Source organism: Desmodus rotundus, chromosome 9 (genome assembly GCF_022682495.2).
Source record: "Desmodus rotundus isolate HL8 chromosome 9, HLdesRot8A.1, whole genome shotgun sequence".
Taxonomy (NCBI): Eukaryota; Metazoa; Chordata; class Mammalia; order Chiroptera; family Phyllostomidae; genus Desmodus; species Desmodus rotundus.
This window is the reverse complement of record NC_071395.1, coordinates 8,153,031-8,178,060: the sequence shown is the minus strand read 5'-3', so window position 1 is coordinate 8,178,060 and position 25,030 is coordinate 8,153,031. Positions and strand designations below refer to the sequence as shown.

The 25,030-nt window shown below is 37.2% G+C and overlaps 1 non-coding gene across 1 annotated transcript; it reads right to left on the bottom strand.

Annotated features, from left to right (window-relative positions):
- Positions 1–20,350: 20,350 nt before the first annotated feature.
- On the bottom strand, positions 20,351–20,498 carry LOC112312732 (small nucleolar RNA SNORA57). The gene has a single exon (XR_002975621.1). It is a non-coding gene; the product is annotated as a small nucleolar RNA SNORA57 (small nucleolar RNA).
- Positions 20,499–25,030: the final 4,532 nt, after the last annotated feature.

The following is a 25,030-nucleotide window of genomic DNA, read 5'->3' as shown; positions in this document are numbered from 1 at the left end:
CTCATCAATGTTTCTCACCCTCTCTTTTGCCCTCTTTTCCCCTCTCTCTAGAAATAAATAAAATCTTTTAAAAAATAAAATATTATCTTTCTTTCTCTTCATTCTAAAAGCACACCCTACTCCCCACCCCAACCAACAATCTACTCTCTAGCTGTGAACTTGGTTTTGTCAACCTCATTTTTCTTTTTCTCTTGACAATAAGACTGTTGCAAAACTTGTCTATATTCTCTGCATCTAATTTTTCTCCTCCTCTCTTCTGTAGACTTCAATCTGCCTTTGACCACCATCACCCACTGACTCTTCTCAGGTCCATCTATCAACGATCCCATTGATGCCTTAATGTGATCCAGTGACTGATTCATTCTCTTCTTTATGCGTCTGCACGGATTAGCGCAGGAAATCATGGTTTCATCCTGAAAACACGTTCTCGTACTAGATTTCAGACCCTCCACTCTCCTGGTTCTCCTCTTGCAGCATTCACAACCTCCATTGCTGGTTCTTCTAGCATCTCTAAGAACGGGAGGACCCAAGGGCTCAAGTCTCACACCGGTTCTCCACCATTTACTCTCTGCAGGGTTCTAATTGAGTCTTTCGGACTTTAAATACCAAATATACTGACACAAATTAATAGCACCAAGGAAGTCTTCCTCTTGAACTACAAATTAGTATAACCCCAATTTAAACTTGCTATCCGATAATTCCATAATCTGGGTCATATTTCAATTCAGTTCTGGTGCTTTTTTTAATGTTCCCCAGGCTGTATTTTTTTCTAGACTTTTAGCGTTTCCTGTAATTTTTTTGTTGAAAGCCAGAAGGGAGATGTCAGATAATAGGAATGAGACACGAAGCCCTTTCATGTGAGTTCTTGGGTTATTCTGGCTCGACATTGAGCCATGTTTGTTTGCTGCGGCTGTACGTGCCAGAGGATTTCATGTCCTCTAGTCTTCTTGTTATATCTTCTTCCCCACTGCTGTATTTTACCTTCCCAAGAGGCTCTGTCTTAGATAGAATCTGTGCTTTGGAGCCCTCTGAGTGGCAATCCATTGTTAATGTACTCATCGTTATTATGGGACTGGAGTCCTAACGGTACAGCTGTGAGGTATCAAGGAGAAGCATTCTCTCGTCCTCTGATTGGGTCCCAGTCTTTTAAAGGGCCAGTGTGTCTGGCCTGAGATACATATTAGTGTGTCTTGGCATCACCCACCTTTTGGTGAAACAGGAAGGATAGAGGCAGGTGGTGTGGGGTGGGTGTTTTTCTCGTCACGGCATGAATTTCTGCTAAAGATTCCCCCTCCCCAAAGTCTGCCTTTTTTAGGGACATGATCCAGACATAATTCACAATGGTTACTTTTCTACTGGGTTGGCCAAAAAGTTCTTTCTTTTTTTCCTGTAAGATGGCTCTCGTAGCGCTTAGTTGTCTTTAACTTCACTTGAAACAATTTTGTTAGATTGTACTGTAACAGCTGTCATATCAGTGTGCATTTTAAAAAACATCAAAATTTTATGTAGCTATTTTATATTGAAGATGAAAGATGATATGCAACATTTAGGGCATATTATGCTTTATTATTTCAAGAAAGGTAAAAACACAACTCAAACACACACACACGCACAAGATTTGTGTGGTGTGTGGAGAAGGTGCTGTGACTGATCAAATGTGTCGAAAGTAGTTTGCGAAGTTTCGTGCTGGAGATTTCTCGCTAGATGATGCTCCACAGTCGGGCAGACCAGATGAAGAAGATAGTGATCAAATCAAGACATTAACTGAGGACAATCAACATTATACTATGTGGGAGATAGCCAACATACTCAAAATAGCCAAATCAATGAAGTTATTGGTGAAAATGAAAAAAAGTGTATTTTACTTTAAAGGAAAAAACGAAACGGACTTTTTGACCACCCCAACGCTGCCCCTGCTAACCACAAGGGGCTCTTCCTTGGCACTCACAAGAATCTGGTGGGGCTCTTGGAGGTAAAACCCGTTAGACTGTAAGGCTGGGACCAGAGGAGTTTCTGCCCATCACTCTATATCACACAGACCATGGCAGCTCATCAAGTCACTGATTACATGCTGCTTCCAGGTTGTGGCTCCAGCAGCCTCTGCTCCAGGACCTTGGCTGTCTGTGCCCTCTGGAATTGCCCGCCTATCCAGATTTGGGGGAGTAGTCTGCCCTGTGACTTCAGTTCTCTGATGAGTCCAAGACAATATATTCATTTTTAGTCGTTAAACTTTTTCTTGTTGCAAGGACAGGACTAATGACTTCCAAACTCTTTTCCTTTTTGGAGCTGAAACTGATAGTCCCATATCAACAATTTATTCAATTTGTCCATTAAATGATAAATTACTTCTCAAAATCAACTGCTCCAAAGCCAAGTCTCATCTCTTCCCACCACCTTTCAACCTCCTTTTCTCCTAAGTATCCCCCACATCACTAAACAGCAGCTCCGGCCTCATATGTGCTCAGACTCTAAGTCTTAGATTTTTTTGTATTCCTCTCTATCATATTATGAGGAAACCTCGTGGTTTTTATCACCTTTGTGACCACCTCTACCAGCGCTGCCTCAGTCTAAGCATCCGTCGTGAGAGTACCAGTGATGGCGGAGCCTGGTAACTGGCCTCCCTACCCCTGTCCTCCCCTACGCACACTCCATTGTCAAAGCACTAGCGGTCATAGAGGCTCTTCAAAGATGAGTATGATTTTGTCCCTCACATTTTCAAAATTCTCATATTCAGTCTCTCACTATGTGTGAAATACATAAGCTCAAATTTAGATACACCGTACCACACCCTCTACTCTACCATTGCTACATCAGCTTGGGCCACAGTGACTTCTGTACTACTCTTGGGGTAAATACGTATACCACCCCCCCCTCTTCAGGGCCTTTACCTTTATTCTTCCCTCTTCCCTGTGTCACCTCTGACGCTCCTATGACTGACGTCCCACTTTGGCACCTCACCTATCCATCAGGCACTTCTGGACCAATGTATTTAAAAACATCTAACCCTACATTTACCTTCCCACAGAACACCTACTGTGGTCTTGATTTATATGTATTTCTGGACTGTTTATTTCCACACAGAATATACGATCACTAAAAACAAGTATATTTAAGTATTTTGTAGGCCAATGCATCACCAGTACCTTAAACACTGACTGAGATAAAGTAGGTGCTTAATCTGTTTTTATTTAAAAACTGGCTAAATTTTAATCTACTCATGTAAGACTATTTTAGCTATATTCCATATGTTCTGAATAGCAAAACCAATACAGACCTAGTTATGCATAGAGATACTTTTATGTTTAAACTTATATTTACTTCTTGTAGTTAAACTTCGTGTCACATTTTGACCTCATCATAGTTTACTAAAAGAAAGAGAATGGAATGATGATGCATAAAATCTAAATAGGATGAAAGAGTCATTAATTGTTTTTCTCTTCTTTCTTTTCTAGAGTATATATTTAATACCAAATATTTTGTTAAGTGATTCAATTTGGTGTAAGTAGCTACCGATTTCATGTACTCTACAAATTTTGTTATAAGCTGTATAAGTACATTTATGTTAAAAGATATACTTTTTCTGGTAAATCTACAATTAAACATGACCTCATGTTTAAACATGACCTCAAAATAATTAATGCTTGCCTTTCAGTCATATTTTTCTCTAATTATTTCTTCAAATTACTTAGGCAGCTTCCTACATCCACAGAGTTTATACTTAGGCATTTCATCATCCACTTATCTTAAATCTCAAACTACTTAGTAATTAAAACTTTTCTGGCTAAGAACCTGCATGTCTAATACATAATCACTTCTAAATTAAATTTATAATCAATTAATCATTTCTCTAATAGTAATAATCAGTATTATAATAATGTTTCTTTTCCTGATTTTTATAATCATGTCACAAGTAGCAGAAAATGTCACAGCTTATTAGAAGTTTGGGAATGATATGTGCCTCACCTCTGTTCCTCCCACATGATAGGAGGTATTAAAGAATGCTAAGGTGTTTTATCATGCTTACCAATCTCTACAGTCCTTCCGCATGAAATACTGAATGATGCTTCTTGTTCCAATCAAGAAGCAAAGACCCTAAAGAATATGAGTGCAAAAAACATGCAGGCATGAAAGAAATTCAGGTTATTGTTCAGGATTGACTTGAGTGGGAAAAAAAGCCACCTGTGTAATTCATTACTAGCCAAAAATCAAGGTCCTTCATCCTTTTAAGTGCAACTCTATTTCTTAACCATATTTGATCACAGATTCTTTTTAAAAATCTTATTTTATCCATGGTTTCTCCTCTGTAGAGTGTTCATATATTTATTTATGCTTTATTCTTCTTAAAGTAATGGCTAGGAGATATAGTCAGAGTGCTGACTACCAGCCATAGTCGCAAGATACAAATCCTTTTAATTGAAGCAAAACGTGGTTTAAGGTTATATTTCTATTTTTGAAATATTTAATTTTATGAGTTATATATAATAATTACTGCTACCCATATAATCTAAAGAGTAGTAGAGTCTTTTATTTTTCAGAGATCTTCAAATATTCTTGTATTTTATTAATTCTATTACAACATCCATTTACTCATAAACTTCTGGGTGATGTGTTCAGAAAAATAAATGCAAAATCAAAGTAAAGCAAAGCTTTCACAATAAGCAGTTTGTATGGATCTTTCGTGTATCACATCAGATATTATTATATTTTAGCATATTTAACTTCAAATGTTCTAGGAAGGCTTTATCTTCCAAATGGATTGACCATCCCATGGCATGAACTTATAGAATATCAATAGAGCAAAGTTCCTAGAGATCTCTCATCTTATGGATCTTTCACATATATGCAGATCTGACCAATTACCAGATTTACTTCCTTCTGTTAGCTTGGAAATGAGTCCAAAGGGAAATACCGCAAAGCAATAACTTTTAACGTTTCTCATTATTCTTTCATCAAGCCTAAGAACCTAATTAATTAGATGCATGCTAATGTGTATTATATTTAATGCATCATTCTCTTATTCACATAGAGAGACATCTAAGGCGTGGTGTTTGCAGGCTGTTGCTTTTGTCCCACCATTCCACCTGAGTAGACTGATGGACAGGTACCGCAACTGTCTGGAGAAGTTTACCCAGTTTTGCCCAATATTTTTAAAACATCACACAGTGCTAGATATTGAAAATAGACAGATAAAATGAAACAATAAAATAGTTCATAGCCCCTTAGGTAGCATATTTGTGAGAGAACATAGGAGGTAAAGGACGACTATGCAAAGCTTTATGGGAATAACGGGAAGAGGTGTAGCAGTTCTGCCTCTCACTGCCCCTGTGACCGAAGCTGCAGCAATGACTGGGACTGCACTGGGAGCTCTAGGTACAAGGAAATTCTTATTAAACTATATATAGCTCCCCCCTGGCCATACAAACCTTAATCCCTCTCCACGTCTTCTACACACTGAAATATTTGGAATGAGGTCTATAATCCAAATAGTTGAATGTTGTTTATAACTGCCTGTATATAATGTCCATTTACTCTGATCAGTCCATACATAGGTGGGCAAAAGTATTTTAATTGTAAAAATAAATAATGTAATAATAGATAAATAAATAACATATAGGAATAAACTTGTGTACTCAGAACTCTCAACCACTTTTTGCCCAACCCTGATCTATGGGGAAGTGGAGGCACTGAATAACTTTTTGAAGTGGTGACTGTCTCTAAATTCTTTGGAGGTTGTTGATTTTGTCTCACTTTTCTGAGAACAATGATAGGAAATAAAGTACTACATTAGGCATATAAAAATGAAAGCAGAACTGACTGTAAACTAGATTCTAGATTAGAATCCAAACTCTGCAGGATTAAAAGGATTAATCAATCCTTTTTAGCTTTGGTTTCATTATTTACAATTTCCACATATATTATTAAAAGTATTGAATGAGTTTCTAAAGTCCAGTACATTTCAAAAACCTCAACATATGTATGTAATAGATATGAAGTTAAATTTTATTTGTATGTGTATCACAACAATTTATACTTGCAATATTTACCTCTTTGTTCTGAAATAAGGCTCTGCATAAGAATTTGAACTTAGTGTGTTTTAATTAAGAGCTGAGGTACAGGGGACCTTAGGTCATCTGCATTTACTAACTGACTTGCCAGAGGAAAAGTAGATTTTCTTGGAGCTCCTGACAGGGGGTAGTTTTACAGCTTGGAGTGTGGGTCCTGTAAAGAGGCTCCTAAGCTCTCTGGAGAATGGGGACACAGGGCGTAAATCTTCCAAGGTGATGACGTGTCAATGGGTTATTTCCTAGGTTTATTCAGAAAGATATTCTTGGGTTGTAACAACTTGCAAGATGCTTTTAGAAATATTTATGTTTCAAAGGGTCAGAGTTTTCTGAAGCAAATGCTCTGGAAAAGGCAGGTGTGCGCGCACCTGAGGTCAGGAAGAAGCCTGTCAAAAGTTTAGTCAAAGTGAGGAGATCTTTTAGCTGCTTTTAGTCGATATCGTGGGCCTTTCTTATGTGGGCTTAGAAACAGGATGTTACCAGCTTCATTTTCCCTCTTTCCTCAAACTCGCCATGGTTGTATGGCAGTTTAATGATATGTCTGTTGATAGAATCATGTTTAACTTAGAACATGAAGACAAATATGAACGACCGGGCTAACTGTTGACACACACTGACTTATTGTCCTGCCTGCACGATGAGAACTAGCCTTTTAATGCCTATTTTTGCTCCTAATGATCCCTCACCATTGCCTCCCCCCCAAATTAATCCTAGGCTAGTAGTTATTGAGTGATTAACATGGCATAGTCCTTGGAGCATCTTTTGGAACTGTCAAGTTCATTGCGACTAATTATATTCAGAAGTGACACCAAAACAAAATGAGTCTCAATTCATCCAGCAAATTTCGTAAATCCTCCTATTTAGCAATAATTATAGTCATATAAAATTAATAGGTAGATTTCGATTACAACAACTTCTCAAAGAAAACATTATTCATGATCATTATTTCACAATTTTGAGAATATAGTCGGAAATTTTAAAAGTTATGTTTTCATAGGTCAACCATTGTGTTCCAATGTTAGAATATAATGCACTGAGGTAAGTGACATCTAACATAATACATAGTTTAGTACAAATTTAATTTACATGTTACAACCCCTAAACAATGTTTAATTGGTATGTCAAAATGTGAATAAAGCCATTAACTCCCTGAATGATCTTATAATTACTAGAAAAATGATTCACAAGGTGTTACCTGGCATTCTTCCCTCCTGAGAGCACTTTCCTTCAAGTCTATTAAGGTTTTCCTCAGTAGCACAGTAGAATGCGCGGATGCTACAAGGTCAGACCTCAGGACTCTCTCTTGATTTAATAAATTACTTTTATTTCATTATTAAATCATTAATAAATCAAAATCATTTCAAGTAAGAAAGGCAAAATATCTTAATAATTTATAAGCTCAATAAAGTATAGATAGATAGAAGATAGATAGAAGGATGCATAAGGGCAGGAAAGAATTCTGTAAGAGAAATAAGCCATTCAAGCCTCACACTGATTTTTAAAATATTGTATGTGAAGTATGCACATATAGCATGACAATATACTGTATTTATTGGAACTTTAGTGCTCGGATATCTGTTATATAAAAACTACTTTGTGGGTGTAGTATGTGGTGTTTTGTGTTGGAAAAGCCAGCTGTTGCCTGTTTAGAGTCTTCTCGGAGGCAGTAAGGCAAAGCCACATGGGACAAAAGTCGACATTTTCTTATACACTTAAACATATACTAAACATTCAATCCAGTCAGTCCGCACCCAGATATTCACCCCAGAGGAATGAAAACATACACAAAAATTTTTATTCAAATGTTTAGAGCAGTTTTACTCGTAAGCGACAAAATCCAAAAAACACCCTAAATGGCATTAATAGAAAATTATTTGTGGTAATCTAGGCAATGGGACTCTACATGGAAATGAAAAAAAATGAACTATAATTGGTGGAACAACATAGAGCCCTCGCCAAAGCATTATGCTGCATGAACAAATCAAGACAAATGAGATTACACTGCTATTTCTTACATGTATAGTTTCTGTGAAACGGAATTCTAGGAAAAACAAAAACTACAGTGATGGAAAGTGGAGCAGTGGTTATTGAGTCCAGGCCATATGGGAAGGAAAGTGAGTTCAAGGTGATATTTGCACTGTCATGTTGAGACCGCTGTGCATCCTGAATATAGGTCTTCTTTCTCCGGCTTCAGTGCTTAGGCCAATATCACTGCCATTTGGCTCAGAAGATGCCCAGTGTGTCATCACGGGGGTCTATATAACATCTCCTTGGACCAAGGCACCCACACTACTTCAAAGGACATGGGGCAATGGGTACTTGCCCACGTAGACACTACTTACCCAGAAACTAACAATGGGAGAAAATGTTGAAACAGCTTATTTAAGTGCAGCCAGGCATCATGTACAGAGCAAATAGCTGCAGAGTTGGGGAGTTTATTTTCCAGGTGGGATGCATAACTTGAAATAAGGACTATTCTATGCTGTGACCCAACAGCTAAAATGCAAGGGTCTATGGTTCTGCCACTTAAAAATTTGGTGTAAACCAGCGACACTGGCCAATTGGGAATGACAATGAGTGGTTCATAAAGTGGAAGTATAAATATGCCATGGAAGTATAAGTAATATATGCAGAATGCACACACACTACAGAGGCAGATGACATGGTGTCCTTCAGTCTGACCCTTATCATATCCCTCAACAGCAGTAACCCTTCAGACAGGGCTAACCACCATCCTCCCATCACCACTTCTGTTTTCACAGTTGTCTTAGGTTCCTGCCAAACTTCCTTCCTTTTTATCTGCTAGTCACAAAGTATGTATTCCTACAGGTTTAGTGAAACATATTTTTATTGAAGTATTTTTCTTAAATCTCAAGATCAGAACAATACAAAATGTATCCACTCCTCTTTTTCTACCACACAAGCTTGTAATACATAACATTTACTTGATAAATTATATTAATGCATAAAAAGGAACTGAGATAATATAGGAGGCCCCCATATACGGATACTATTTTTACTTTCAGTTCATTTTCAGAGCATAGCCAAAAACAATGAGTGTGGCACTTTTTAAGGTAAAAATAAATTATATATATGCACACCCTATTAGCGATGTGGACACCTAGCACTCACATCTTGGTTTCTAGCACTATTATTTGTTCAAAGGAACCAGAGCCCCTGGGAGAAATATCTGGATATAGGGCTGAGACAATAAATACAGAAGATGACCCTGGAGCATCTACCTCCAGGGCCAAAAAAGAGGAAGTGCTCAAGAAGCACACACATGCGCACACGCACATTGAGGGAGGTATTTCCAAGGGCCAATTCAAAGAGCGCCTCGTGGCCAAAGCTAGAACAACTTGATCAAATAATTAACAAATTAGTATTTGATGTGACCCATAGTGTACAAAAAGATAAATATTTATAATTTCACGCTATACAAATAAATAATTGAATGGGGAAAAATATAAGTCACCTGTGCAGAATAACTCTATGTAGATATTCTTCCTTCAAGGGAAGGGAGCATAAGTTCCCACTGCCTAAGGGTCAGCTACACATGGTGTCTTCTAAAGAGTGAAGTAGGAAAAGGCACCTGAAGAAGAGTCACTTCAGAGAAACCTGAGAAATGCTACTGTAGCCAAGGGTTCAAGGTCAACCTCAACAATCTAAAAGTGTGTTGATAGTCTGTACCTTTGGTGTGATATGATGAAAAGAGATATATGGCACCTTACCTCTGTGATCTCCTTCTCAAAAACACACAACCCCAGTCTTGTCATGAGAAAAACAACAGACAAATTCCCATGGAAGAGGACCCTATAAATAATCCAATACTCCTTAAAACTATCTTGGTCATGAAAAACAAGGAAAATCTGAGAAATTGTCACAGACAAGAGCTACCAAAGACACATGGCAACTGAAGAAAATATGTATCCTCTGTGGGATCCTGGAACAGAAAGTAGACATGAGGTAAATTCTAATAAAATCTGAATAAACAATAGATTTTAGTCAGTAATAATGCATCAGTATTGATTTATTAATTATAACAAATATGTCCTGCATAAGATGTTAATAATAGCAGAAACTGGATACAAGATATATGGGCATTCATTCAATATTCTGTCCTTACCTGCAATATTCTACATGCTTTTGCTGATTTCTTGAATTATTATTGAATGAATAAAGACAATCTTTACCTCCTAAAATAGATGATTCTTGCAATGCAGTTCTAACATATCACTTTACTGGATGCCAACCAACATTTAACAGAAAAATTTCCCTATAGAGCTGCAATTTAACAATTCACTAAAGATTAAATATAATAAAAACATGCAGAAAACAATGTTTTTTTACTATTGATTATAAGAAAAATTGTTCTGGATTTGAAAATCTCTAGGGCAAAGATCTCTATTTCATTTCAATTTACTGAAAGTAAATTATACTTTTATGACCTTTTAAATATTTCTTCAAAATTATGCATTTGCAACATCATATTTCAGGTTATATAAAAAGGTTTTCTAATCTCAAATAAAGTCTGTTCTTACACCAGATTTCTCTTTTCCTACTGACGAGCAGAGCTGACCCTTGTTCATTGAAACAGGCCTTACTCAGTGTCTGTGTCGGTGTTTAAAGTGGTTTTGTATCTGCAGATCCCTGTCGCATTAGTTGCGTTGTATGTGTGGCCTAGTTTAAGCAGAGCTAAATGCACAGTGAAGATGAAGAGTTCATGCAAAGCAGAAATTCAATATATGATGTCAGTTCTAAAAGATTTTGTATGTATTTCGTCATATACAAGAAAGGGGGGTATGATCAAGAGTGGGAAATGGGGGTGGCTGGGACGATGGGGAATGCTGAGGGGGAAATGGAGACGACTGTACTTGAACAACAATAAAAAATTTACCAGATTTGAACAAATAAATATGCAGTGAAATGCACTGCATATGCTATCTTTATCATGTATGAACACGATAAACACACTTATTTTTTGGCCAATCTCAACAGCATTGGGAAAAAAAGACAAACACAATGAGGGACAGTCCTAAGAGTTTACTAAACATAGGGTCAACTCACACTGCAGTATGGTGAAGAAAATATAGATTGTACAATAATTTGTGTTATTTTTAAATTTGAAAATCAGGATGTTTTCATGTAAAGCTTACTAGATGCTTCATTATTTCTATCCAGTCTACTTGCATATACTATGATCCATCTTTGTGTAATAACATACATTTTCTAATATCATTTTCTGCTTGAGAAAGATGGAGCATTGTAGGTGTCAAAAGTTTTAATAATTATTTTGATGTTTAGTCTTTTGAACATCAATGATTTTGTTTTCACTTGGAAGATATTACTTGGCGAAGGTTAAAAAACAAAACAATGTAAAGATCACTTTTTTTCTATTAAGAGAGGTCATGTGTAGAATTCATAATCATCTCACTTCAAGCATAAAATGAATTCTAGCACACATGTAATAATAATTCCTATTTTTCCTCAGTGATATGGTCATAAATTAGAAAAGAATGACCAATTTGATGTCATCAATACAATCTTTATTTCAAATTGAAAATCAGAAAAATGTCTACCATTCCATGAATATTCTAATTTTCTATTCAATCATCAAAATTAATGAAGTGACCACTTTAATACTCTGTGAAGCTGTTAGCTATATGCGTTACATATAAAAACAAGGTGCAACTTATTTTAAAAGTGCTTCCTTCAATTTTTTGCAACTTCACTAAAATGTTTGCAATATTGCGTTGGGACTTTTGGTAGCTATTCCCTATTTTGCTGTAAGAATGGTTACCTCTTTACTTATCACTGTGCCTGCGCACAGTACATATCTATCCAATCGATGTTGCATTACCGAATGAATGAATAATAGATTGAGTCTGGGTTGGCATACAGTTAATCAAGATATAATTGAAAAAATATTCTCCATATTTATAAGGTGTTCAGAATTCTCTCTTACCAAGTGCACACTGGTCTACAATATGGAAGGATAAAGGTTACATGGACGTGTCCTGACGAGACTCAGATTTTAGCTGGCACCAGCTGCCGTCTTCGACCTCTCACCCACCCAATCAGCCACATGAGGATAAACCAGACAAGGAAACAGTGAACTAATCCATCGATCAAAAAAATAAATAAACTGTTGATGTTTAAAGAGAGTAAATTTTGTGATGCTTTGTTATGTTGTAAGAGATAACCAAGACCAGGATCCTTACTAAATACTGAGAAATGTTCTAAGTGCTTTATATATAAAGCACTAAGTGTGTTATTTATATATTAACATACTTATGCCCCACAGCAACCCTCATAAGAAGTATTACTTTTATATCTATTTTAGACATGAGAAGAAAGGGCACAGTGAGGTTATAACTTGCCAAAGATTCTCAGATTCGTGAGTGACAGAACTCTAGAGTTCTCTCAAAACCCCAACCATTTTATGTCTATTAATATAAAAACCATTTTATTTTTGTTTTCAAATTCTCATTTGGTAATCATATTGATTACAATCAGTATCACAGACAAAAATCAGAAAGCATGATTAATGAATATTCAGAAATCTATTACTATCCCTTCAAACTCATCAAATTTAAACTTGCTTGCATTCTTAAATATACATTAATTATAATTACAGATAGATATTTTCTCAAAAGTTAAAATATACTTTTAGTTATATAGCAATAGAAAAGTATATCCAGAATCACTTATCAGGATTTGATGAACATTAATTACCACATTCAGTAACCAAGAAACCTCTATACTAAACTAGCTTGGGCTTTGTACAGATTACAGATTCTGTTACAGTTATTCCTCTACTACCGATCACACTGTAACAACAGTGACCTGCAATCGCATGTGTGCCAAGTGGCCACGTCTTTGCCAAACACTTTACATGACAGAATACTTCATTGAGCTTTTACACAACGCAGGGAGGTAGACAAAACGCCTACTCTTTTTAATCTATGAGGAAACTTGGGTTGAAAGAAAGTTATATAAATTCCTCAAGGTTAAAACACCTGTTACTCTAACTCCAGAACCTGTAGAATTGCCCACTCTCCCTTACTGCAGTATACGGTTTGTGCCTCAGGTGTCTTTCTCTTGTCTAATGAAAATAAGAGCTTTTATTTATAAAAATTTTCTCTTTCAATATCTTGGGTAGAGCGATTTATCTACATTACTTGCTCATATAACTGCTAGCGACCTAGGTGTTAAAATGAAGAAGCCAAGGTTTTGATGAAAGTTCTATTATGGGTTAGCAGTTTATGGAGGTAGTTAATGATTATTTTTATTCATATGTATATCTATTAATAATCATATGTAATGTTATTTAATAGTTTCATCATCCATAGTCAAATTTATCACATTGATTTTGTTTTTGCTTTTTTTCCCTTGGGAAAAAATGTTTTAAGTTTGATGATTTCACTTTCTTTTTATTCAATGCCGATTGATATATAGCTATCAAATAAGCATTCCACAACAGAACCCTCATTTCCTTACATTTTATTAGTAATTAAATGGAGGCACAAAATGTGACCATTCAGCAATTATTTTAGAAATTATATTAGTTTGCTTTGTATTATAGTCAATTCTTGACATGTATTGGCAACCCCGATTATGGGGATATTTGTGGTATGTGTGTGTCTCATGTTATCTATTGCACTTTGTACTTAACTCAAGTTTTGCATACAGTAAATATCAAATACATGTATATTCAAGTACGGTGAACCGCAATCTCTGGGAGTTAATCAAAAGAACGAAAACCCTTCAAGAAAGGTTTAAATTGGAACAACAGCTTGAACTTGCCAGGAGAACCAGGCAAACCAAAGCTGGGAAAACAACGATTTATTATCCTATGCACAATTGTCACATATATGGCTTATTTAAATCTGAGTCTTAAAAGCAGTTTAGCTTAAGTAAAAACAAATCCTTCTGACATGGCTTTGAGCATTTCGAGGCTTAACGATGCCTGGCACAGCAGTGTAATTAACAGTACCCATGATATGTAACAACCCTCTGTTTCCTAGTGCTGCAAACAGAAGGCTTATGCCAGATTGCTTGTTAAGGTACCTACAGTATCAAAGTACAGCAGATGAAACAATCCCCCAGTAACTATGTAATGAGGTGAAGACATCTGTAACATAATTCTAGAACTCTGAGTGTGAAGATTTAAAGTCTTTGTAAGTACAGATGGAATGATCGCCCTCCCCTTGGACACTAACTAGAAATAGATTGGCCCCAGTCATACTAGACCAGTAAGAGAGAAATTGTGTTTGCCTTCAACAACAATAAAAATAACATCCCCTAGGTTAATCGTAAATCTTAACTGCAAATAAATATCACCATCTCCAAGTTTCTTACAGCATGAATACAGTGCAGATGGAGAGACGTTGAAATGAGTATAAGACTCATCAGGTGGGTATTTTTTATTTTTTAAGGTTTCAGTTACTTATCTTTAGAGAGAGGGGAAGGGAAGGAGAAAGAAAGGGAAAGAAACATTGATGCAGGACAGACACATTGATAGGTTGCCCCTCGTATGCCCCCAGCTGGGGACCTGGCCCATGACCCAAGCCTGTGCCCCAACTGGGAATGGAAGCAGAGACCTTAAGGTTTGCAAGCCAGTGCTCAACCCACTGAGCCACACCAGCCAGGGCTGATGGATGATTTTAGAAAAAATAAAAATTACACCCAAATTTTTAAGCCACTTAGCCAGGAATATATTATGTACAGATAAAAGCCATCAAGTGTTGGGAACCACCCTGCCTGGTTTCAGAGGCTGTAACCCCTCATGGTTAAGGCTGAGTCAGAGTTGGGACCATAAGCCACTAAGGAGACAAAGCTTGTCTCCCTGGCAGGTGTGCCACCTCTGCCCACTTCACCCTGCTTGGCCCTGAGCTTGGCCAGTTAGCCAATGACAGGTAAGAATCCTCAAGGGAGGATCAACCTAAGACAGGCTCTGGTCACCAGGGATAAACTCGCAGGGAAGGACTCGGGGGGCTGTGGCAAAAGGGGGTGATGGACCCTCGCCCCTCGGCTTTGAAATAGCCTGAGTCCTCATTCTGTCTGCAAGAAGTCTCCTAATCTCTTGGCTGCCTTGCTTCCCTTGCCTGACTTAAGCCTGAAGCAATAACAGAGGGCAGTGCAGTCCTGTGCTGGGAGAGGCGGATTCCCTGGGGAATCAGGCCTAACAAAAATACGTACATTCCCGTGAAACCTACTTAATTTGTACCCTCAGCTTAAAGATAAGGGTCCAGACCTGAGATGAGTCTGGCGCCTAAAGTTTTATAGCCCTCTAACTAATTGGCTGTAACTCAGAATAAGCCCTCAAAGTTCTCTGTAAATCTTGTATTGTTTAACCCTTACTGACTGACAATGATTGATGAGCTTTGTCCGTATTCCTATGCAAATGAACCTAATAAAAGCCCCTGGAGAGAGAGGCTCTGGGCCCTTCTCCCCTTGAGAGAAACGGCCACCTTTCCTCCCCAAGCAGATCATGTCTTGGTAGTCTTATTCTTCATCCGTGGTGGACCCGGAGGGCTGCGCTAAAGCCCCCCGACAATCAAGTGCAACTGAAATAAAATATTCAGATAAAATCAGAAAACTGTAGCATCTTGCTATGACAGACTGGAAATAGCAGAAGATACACCTGAAATATGTGGCTGTGGGTGGTGGGTATTGAATCAGACCAGACGGTTGGAGAAGGGACCTGGCAGGGTTTACCTGCTGGTAGTGCCTGCATAGCTGTTTGGCTCAGGGGAACCCCAAATCTAACATAACGTATTTGGGGGGACCTGGTTGCTTAGGCAGTTACCGTAGTGAGGGGGTCAGTGATCTCGTGGGTGGCTGATGTGACTATGGAATGCATGTGGAAGATTTACCCAAAATGATTGGAGCTTTGGGGATTATAATCAAATGCTTATTCCAGCCTCTGCTCAACTCTCTCCCATTTTTTTTAATGGAGAACACAAAGGTTTTCTAACACCACAGACTAAGTTTTAAGTGAGTTTATCCATCTCTATCGTATAAGCTAATTTTCTCTCAGACACAATGATCTGAACATTAATTTTATATCCACTGAAAGCCAGGTGTTATAAATCTCTTCACGCTCTGGGTAGTATACCTTAAAATCTATAAAGCAAATTTGTGAATCTATGCTGAAAAGAAGATCACACTTTTGACCATTTTTGAATATACCTATAACTTTAGATTTAGAAGAATCAGTTTCATTGCAGCCAAACTCCTTCAATTCATTTCATGGCTAATTGAATAATTAAATATATACAAGTTCTGAAATTTTCTCTGAGGGAACAAGGATAACATCCATGTAACATTTTTATATTTTATTTTGGATTAACACCCTAAGAGCCACATCCCAATAAATGGAAAGAATAACAACCATGTTGTGCACTATGCTTTTTCTGATTTATTATCACTGTATGTTATCATTTTCATTTTTCTATATAATTATTTCACTCTTAATTGTAATGAGACTTTAATAAAATATAATTTACTAAGTTTTCTTCCTGACAATTAATTAAAGGTCTTATAATATTTATTGGATTATTTTTCTGTGTTTATTCCTTAATTCATCTTTTCAGTTCTCCCTTAATTGTTTTCTTAACGCTTTCACTGTGAACTCTTTGCCTCCTCTCCTCCTTTCTCTGCTTCCCATCCCTGTTCTCTCTTTCTTTTCTTCCGTCATCCTCTTCTTTCCTGTCTTTTTTAAAAAACATTTTAACTGTGATATAACTGACATAATTATATGAGTTATAGGTATACAACATAATGATTCAATATATGTATATATTGAAAAATGGTCACACAAATTTAGTTAATGCCAATCACCATTTAGTTACAATTCTTTTCTTGTGATGAGAACATGTAAGATGTGTTCTCGTAGCAACGTTAACATCTCCAATACAGTATTATTAACTACAGCACCATGCTGTACATGAGACCCCCAGATCATACGTATCTTCGAACTGAAAGTGTGTGCATTTTGCACCCCTCACCCAATTTACACCACTGACCAGCCTCTGGAACCAACAGTCTAATCTCTCTATGAGTAGCAGTATCCTGAGTTTTTGAAAGATAATTTATGGTAGTTTGGACTGTTTTGTGTGGTGTTTGTCCAAAGATATAAAATAACTAACCTCCAAATATGATGTATAATATAATTACCGATTACTATTTGCTGTGCTCCAAATTTTAAATATATGCAGATAGAAATAGATATTATGGACATAATTTTTATGTTTGTTTTAGAATTCTAGCAACTCACCATACAACTTATGTTACAACTTTGATTGTAACTGATGATATCATTTTTTATTTTTTTCAGAGATCTCCTATAAATTGTTTACAACTTAATCGTCCTAGGACAATAACATGCAAGTCTTAAAAAATACATTTATTTTCATGGGGATAATTTTTTAAGAAAGTCGAAAGATACTCATATTATTAAATTTTGTTAAAGGATGCCAAATCCTGTTTGAAAAAGACTGATTCAATTCATTATCAAATAAACAAAATATAAATGTAATAATTTCTCTATGCCCTCAACAATACTAAATCTTCTAAACTTTTGTTTTGTTGATAATATGATAGTTATAAGATTTTATTTTATTGTAATAATTGTCACTTCCCTGAATTCCAGCAGTCTTAAGAATAATTTTGCACATTTACAGCTCCACTAAAATTACTTTGCTGTGAAATACTCATTTATATTTTTTGCATAATGATTGATTGTGCTTGTTTTACTTGTCTTGCCTTTATGAATTATCACCATCTCTGTACATGTCTTTATATCACATTTTGGTATTTTTCCTTCAAGTCTGTCGCATACATCTTGATTTTGTTGATTCTGTTTGTACACTGTTGCTGTATGGTGTTATCTTTTAGAAATTTATACACTGGTCTCCCCAAAAGTAGCATATAGATATATATTTACCTTTTTCTTGATCCTTTTATTTTTAATATCCAGCAATAGCACAAGAGCTGATGATGTGGATATTGAAAGTGTCTTGATTCAAATCCCAGCTCCACCACTTAGCAGGTGAATGACGTTGAGCAGGAAACTAACCGCTCTGAGATGACACGAATATAAAAATACGAATCCTTCCCTTGCCATGAAGCAGTTATAATGATTGAATATCTTTTAAGAAGCGTAGGGCAATGATTGGCATGCATTAAATTCCTTGTGGGCATTAGTCATTATTTAGTTTGTAAATAATTTATTTACCTATAATATTTCATCTTTATTTTGCAAAAAACCAAAATCAGACAGTAGAATGCATATTTAAATACTTAGCTGATTGTTATTGAAATTATAGATGTGATGGAAAACTCAAAGATATTTGGAAAATATTATTGAAAGATTTGACTCAAAAATAAAAAGTGGTATTAATACTAAAAATAACTGGTGAAATTATCTTTATTTTTTAAGATATTTTATTGGTTATGCTGCTACAGTTGTCCCATTTTCCCCACTTTATCTCCCTAATCCTTGCACAACCCCTCCCACCCACTTCCACCACCCCCCTCCCTGCCTTAGTTCATGTCCACGGGTCAGACATATAAGTCCTTTGGCTTCTATATTTCTTATAGTATTCTTAACCTCCCCCTGCCTATTTTCTACCTACCATTTATACTACTTATTCCTGTACCTTTTCCCCCCTCCCCCCTCTTCTCCCTGCTGATAACCCTACATGTGATCTCTATTTCTGTGTTTTTGTTCCTGTTCTAGTTATTTACTTTTGTTTTAGTTTTTAGGTTGGGTTGTAGGTAGTTCTGAGTTTGCTGTCATTTTGCAGTTCATATTTTTGATCATCTTCTTTTTCTTAGATAAGTCCTTTTAATATTTCATATAATACGGGCTTGGTGATGAAGAACTCCTTTAACATGACCTTATCTGGGAAACATGTTATCTGCCCTTCCATTCTAAATGACAGCTTTGCTGGATAGAGGAGTCTTGGATGTAGGTCCTTGCCTTTCATGACTTGGAATACTTCTTCCCAGCTCCTTCTTATCTATAAGGTTTCTTTTGAGAAATCAGCTGGTAGTCTAATGGGAACTCCTTTGTAGGGAAGTGTCTCCTTTTCTCTTATTGCTTTTAAGATTCTCTCTTTATCTTTCATCTTGGGTAATGTAATTATGATGTGCCTTGGTTTGTGCTTCCTTGGGTCCATCTTCTTTGGGACTCTCTGAGGTTTCTGGCCTTCCTGGAAGTCTATTTCCCTTGGCAGATTAGGGAAGTTCTCTTTTATTATGTTTTCAAATGTTTTAAATTTCTTGCTTTTCCTCTTCTCCTTCTGGCACCCCTATGACTCAGATGTTGGAACATTTAAAGTCGTCCCAAAGGTTCCTAAGCCTCTCCTCATTTTTCTGAATTCTTGTTCCTTCGTTCTGTTCTAGTTGACTGTTTATTTCTTCTTTCTGCTCCAAAGCATTTATTTGAGTTCCAGTTTCCTTCCTGTCACTGTTGGTTCCCTGTGCATTTTCCTTTATTTCACTTTTCATAGCCTTCACTTCTTCCTCTATTTTGCAACCATACACAACCAATTCTTTGAGCATCCTGATTACCTGTGTTTTGAACTCTGCATCTGATAGGTTGGCTATCTCTTCCTTGCTTAGTTTTATTTTTCTGGAGCTTTGATCTGTTCTTTCATTATTTTCTTTTTTTTGTTTTGGTGAGGCTGTTACGTAATAAGGGGCGGAGCCTTAGGTGTTCACCAGGGCGGGGCAACCCAGGTGCTGCCTTTTGGTGCTGTATGTGGGGGAGGAGTTCAAGCAGGAACAGTGCCGGTTGCTCCACTCTCTGCTGGTTTTCAGTCACTTCCCCAGCTACCCTCAATCAAATTGGGCTCTTCTGGTGCTGATTCCCATCTCCACCCCTCCTACTGGTCTGGACTGATATTTCTTCTTTAACTCCTTGGTTGTTGGACTTCCATACAGTTCAATTTTCTGTCAGTTCTGGTTGTTTTTGTTTCTAAATTTGCTGTTGTCCTTCTTTTATTTGTATGAGGAGGCACAGTGTGTCTCCCTATGCCTCCATCTTGGCTGAAAGTCAAATTATCTTTATTTTAAATTGTTATGAATTACACTTTAAAAACCTGTTTATTATAAAATAAATATGACAAAAGGTTACATAAAAATGAAGTATAAAGTTTTATTAATGTAAATTTTATGTATATACAACTTATTTTATATACTGCCATATATTTACTTTTTGAGAAAAGTCTAAATATATTATCACTTTGCTAATATTTTATTCTGAATTTTTTTTTGACCCATGTCCCAGTGCTTGAGGAGAGAACCTGAGGATTGGAAACTGTCTTCACAGAAGACATGACACCGAGGAGTCGGAGCCCTTTCCCTTTGCCTCTGTACATTACGGGGACTGGTACCGCACGCCCGACCCCTGCCGAGAAGAGGAAGATCTATTCTGAATCTTTAAGCTATAAGTTTAATTGATCTTTCTCATAGCTAAGATGTTCACATATCTTAACAAACTTATGCTGACTTTATGAAGTAAACTGGTGATTTATTTATTGTTTTGTTTATTCATTCAACCTATCACAAAATTAGCATTAGAAAACAGCAACAATCTATTATGTCACAACGTCTGTGAGTCAAGAATCTAGGTTTGAGTTAGTTCACACACCAGCCTAAAATTCTGCTGTGGACCAGGTCTGCAACCTCACTGGAGGCTTGAGTTTCTCTTCTAAGCTCATTCGAACTCTTGGCAGAGTTCACTTGTCTTGAGGTTTGTTCATCTAAAAGTAAAAGGCCAAACTGAGAGGCAAGAAGCTTCTTCAAGATCTAAAAAATTAGCTATTCGGGAATCACTGATTCTGGCAGATATGCAAGTAGTGTTTCAATGAGGGGATAAAGGCAAAGGGGTTATATGAGAAAGGGAAGGAGGGCAATTACAGGAATACGAGGAAGGGATTGCTATGGGTGTTAATAAGCTACGTTATTCTTTAATAGTCCATTGTGGTGCCAATTCTAAAGAATATGTTTAATTTTCACTTTGGAAGTCAGGATGTCTGCTTTTCTGTTATCTTTGCAAACAATCATTTGGAATGCAACATCGGAGTGGCCCAAGCCAAAGGCGCCTTTGCCCAGTGTTAGCATCTAAAGGTCGGAGGAGTAAGACCTGCTGGGCAGTTCCTCTGGGGTGGCAGCTCCAACCCCATTTTGAAGGGGCCCCATTCATATCATTGTCCAGAGGGCACAAAACTGAAGCCACAGTTTTCTTGCTGGCAGTCAAAGGGAAACAATTCTCAGCTGCTAGAAGCTGCCCATAGATGCTGCACTGCATTCCTCCGCACAATGGGGTAGTTGCTTCTTCCAGGTGAATGGGAAATGGCTGCTGTGGCTTCAAGTCTCTGTGACTTCTCCCATCTCTGTCCCTTAGATGTGCCCTTAAAGGACTCACCTGACCAGGTCAAAGGGTAAAGGGGATATAGGGATTCTACACCAAGGATTGTAGGCTCATCCTGAAATTCTACCTATGGTATTCATCTATCATCCAGAATATGAACAGCTTAGATATTCTCTACCCCTTGCACCTATATGGTCCAAATTATTGGCATAAAATCAATTCTAGTTTTAGTCTTAGATTTTCTTAATTTTTGTTGAATTCTACAAATGATCTACTGATGATTTCATCTTTTACAATTCTAGCATCATTTATTTCTTTCTGCTTTTTAGCATTTTGTTCAGTTTGGCCAGTGATGTATTTATTTGTTTTGCAGAAGTAGCTTGCTTTTTAACTTACAAAGACTCCAACAAATATTCAGGATACAGGAAAGTAAATGTTCATTGGACAGAAGTAAACTCAAATCCATTTCAACTTGTGGAGAGGGAGCTCATTTTAGGTTTGGTTAAAAGGATAAGAAGATAGCGATATATGCAAAAATTATGATTTTTCTCCAACAGTGTCCCTAAAATAAACTCAGCATGGACGACACTTTGCAAAGTGTAGCAGGTGATTATTTTGCTAAAAAAATTGCCCAAAATAATAGGCATTTAATTAGCATTTTAAAGTGAATGAACGGTCGAATGAATGATCCAAAACTTTGACCCACCCCAGACATTGTCAAAGATCTTGTGTAGACATATCTTAATCCTAAAAACTCTAGTCTGTACAATATCATGATATTCTCTTCCCTCTTCTGTTAGCTTAAACAAACTGTGGTGAGCACAGTAAAGAAACAGTGCCTTAGTAATGAATGGCCATGTTTACATCATGAATGTCATAAGTGAATGAAATGCCATTAGTAGTTGAAGACAGATCAGCCCGATTCCAATGTTTTCCGTTTCTACTACACAATGTCCGTTGCCTGTTTTCCACTGTGACCAGCATCCGCAAGCTTTCCCAAAAGGAAAAGCTAAGGACTGCTCAAGATTCTGCTAGTCAAATTTGTTTTCAAAATTTAATATGTAAGTATATATTTTAATGCATGCTTTATAAATTTTAAATAATGAAGAGTATTTTAAGTGCATGAATAAAAGTGCAGATTAATGCATCCAATATCCATGACCCTAACACAAAACTTTAAAACTGAACATTAGTCATATTTGTTTCTGCTTCTTTTGAGAAATAAAATCTCCTTATATATTTGAGACCCACTGTGAGCCCCTTCCTGATTGCATTTCCCCAACTTCATTCCAGAGCTGACCCCTACCACTCACTCATGGTCTAGCAATCTTTTTTGCATTCTCATATTTTCACTACATATGCTTTCTTGCACAGGTTTTTAATTTTTTAAGTGAGAGCAACATGTGTGTATTATTCTGGCACATAATCTTTGATCGTCTTTTTGAGATTTATCCATATTGGTACATGTGATTCTAGTTTTAACTTCTGTATAAATCTCATAAATAAACTACAACTTATTTATTACTGTTACTGACATTTCAGATTGTTTAGAATTTTCATTATGACATATAATACTCTAATAAATCTTTTGTGTAAACATTATCAAACACAACAACTTCTCTGCAGTATTCAAAGATCTGTCTGGAAAAAGTGCAGCCATTGTTAATATAATGAGAACAGTTTGCACGGCATTGAGGTAACCTGGCAGCCAAGGAGAGTGAACTGCAATGCACATGTGTGAACAATGACGACTTCACTGTACTAGTCAGTGGGGGCGGTAGTCGTTGTTGACTCAGCCAGTTTATTTAGAAAGAAAGGAAGGAAAGGAGAAAGATGGAGAGAAACACTAATGTGTGGTTGCCTCTAGAGTGCCCCCTACTGGGGACCTGGCCTGCAACACAGGCATGTGCCCTGACAGAGAACTGAACCGGCTACCCTTTGGTATGCTGGCTGGTGCTCAATCCACTGAGCCACACCAGCTAGGGCCCACAGGTGTTTTTTCAGTCAGAGGTTTTGAGGCTTTATTTCCCCGCACTGGAACCCTGGGTTGCACGGTCTGTCTCGCTCCCAGTTGTTCCTCCCGGTTTATCTGCACACAAATGTGGGACCGCCTGCTCCGCCAGCTGCGCCTTGCCAGGTCCTCCAGCTGCTGCCTGCTGCAAGTCATCTCCGCCCCCACCGCCCGTCTCTGTCCCTTCTACCAGTCTGGATGAATGTTTGTTCTTTAACTCCTTGCTTGTTGGATTTCCACAGTTTGATTTTCTGGCAGTTCTGATTGTTTTTTGTTTTTAAATTTGTTGTTGGTCTTTTGGTTTTGGGAGGAGGCAAAGTGTATCTACCTACTGAAAGGCGATATTTTAAATGTGTGAATATTTAAAAGGATTACTATGTAGAATTTATAAAGGGCATTTAAATAAATGAATTAAAGTAAAAGAACCAATAGAAAGTAAGGCTCAGGAGGTATGATTGTCAACTTTGAGAAAAATAAAACCAATAGCAAATCAAGTATATAAAAAGTTGTTCAATCTTGAAATAAGAAAATTCAAATTAAAAGAAGATAACATTTCAGACCTGTCAGATGTCATATAATTTTGCATGTTAGACCAAATATGGAGAAAAAAAGAACTCTGATGCAATTCTAGTGAGGAGTAAATGTGGAAAACACTTTACAGACAGAATTTGAATGTCTCATTCAAAGATTGTTTCAAACTTCTCTATAACCCTAAATTTTACTAGTAAGCAGGGTCTGTCCATAAAGTATCCAGCCACATACTAAAAAATAGAGACATTTATTGAAGAAGATACAAGATACAAGAAACGTTGTATGTGGGACAATGATGCCTCAGTCCACTTCAAGGTAGGTACCTTGGGACCTCACACAGGTCTTCCAACTGCAGTTTGATGTTGTTTCTGCTCTAGTAGCAGAAGCTGCGGAACGTATTTTCCACAATGCATTTCAAGCCAAGGTCCTGCGTCGAAATCTCGAAGACAGTAGTGTTTGGAATCCCCAGATCAGCTTCTAGTTCTCACACCGTCTGTTGCCAATCTTTGTTGATTGCAGCCCGTACACGTTCAACATTCTCAGGTGTTCTGCTTGTTGCAGGCCTTCCAGAATGTGGATCACTTTCAACTGATTCTCGACCATCTTTAAAGCATTTGTGCCACATTTTTATTTGTGCTGCACTCATTGCATCATCCCAAAAAGCCTTCTGAATCATCCAAATAGTTTCCGTGGAGGAATGCTCAAGCTTAACACAAAATTTGATGCAGATTTGATGCTCTACTTGCTCATTTTGAATGCCTCAGCCAGAGTTTAAGAGAATAAACTCTTAAAAAATAAAAAATTTAAAAAAAACTGTGGGGTGTTGAGGTGGCAGGAGAATATCCCAGCTACACAGGAGAGTTCGTTGGAGACCCACAGGGTCTTAGAATGTACACAAGCCCACCCACCTGGGAATCAGCACCAGAAGGGCCCGATTTGCTTGTGGATAGCAGAGAAAGTTACTCAAAGCCAGCTGAGTAAGCGGCACTGTTCCCTCTCAAACCTCATATAGCACCAAAAGGCAGCACCTGGGTTGCCCTG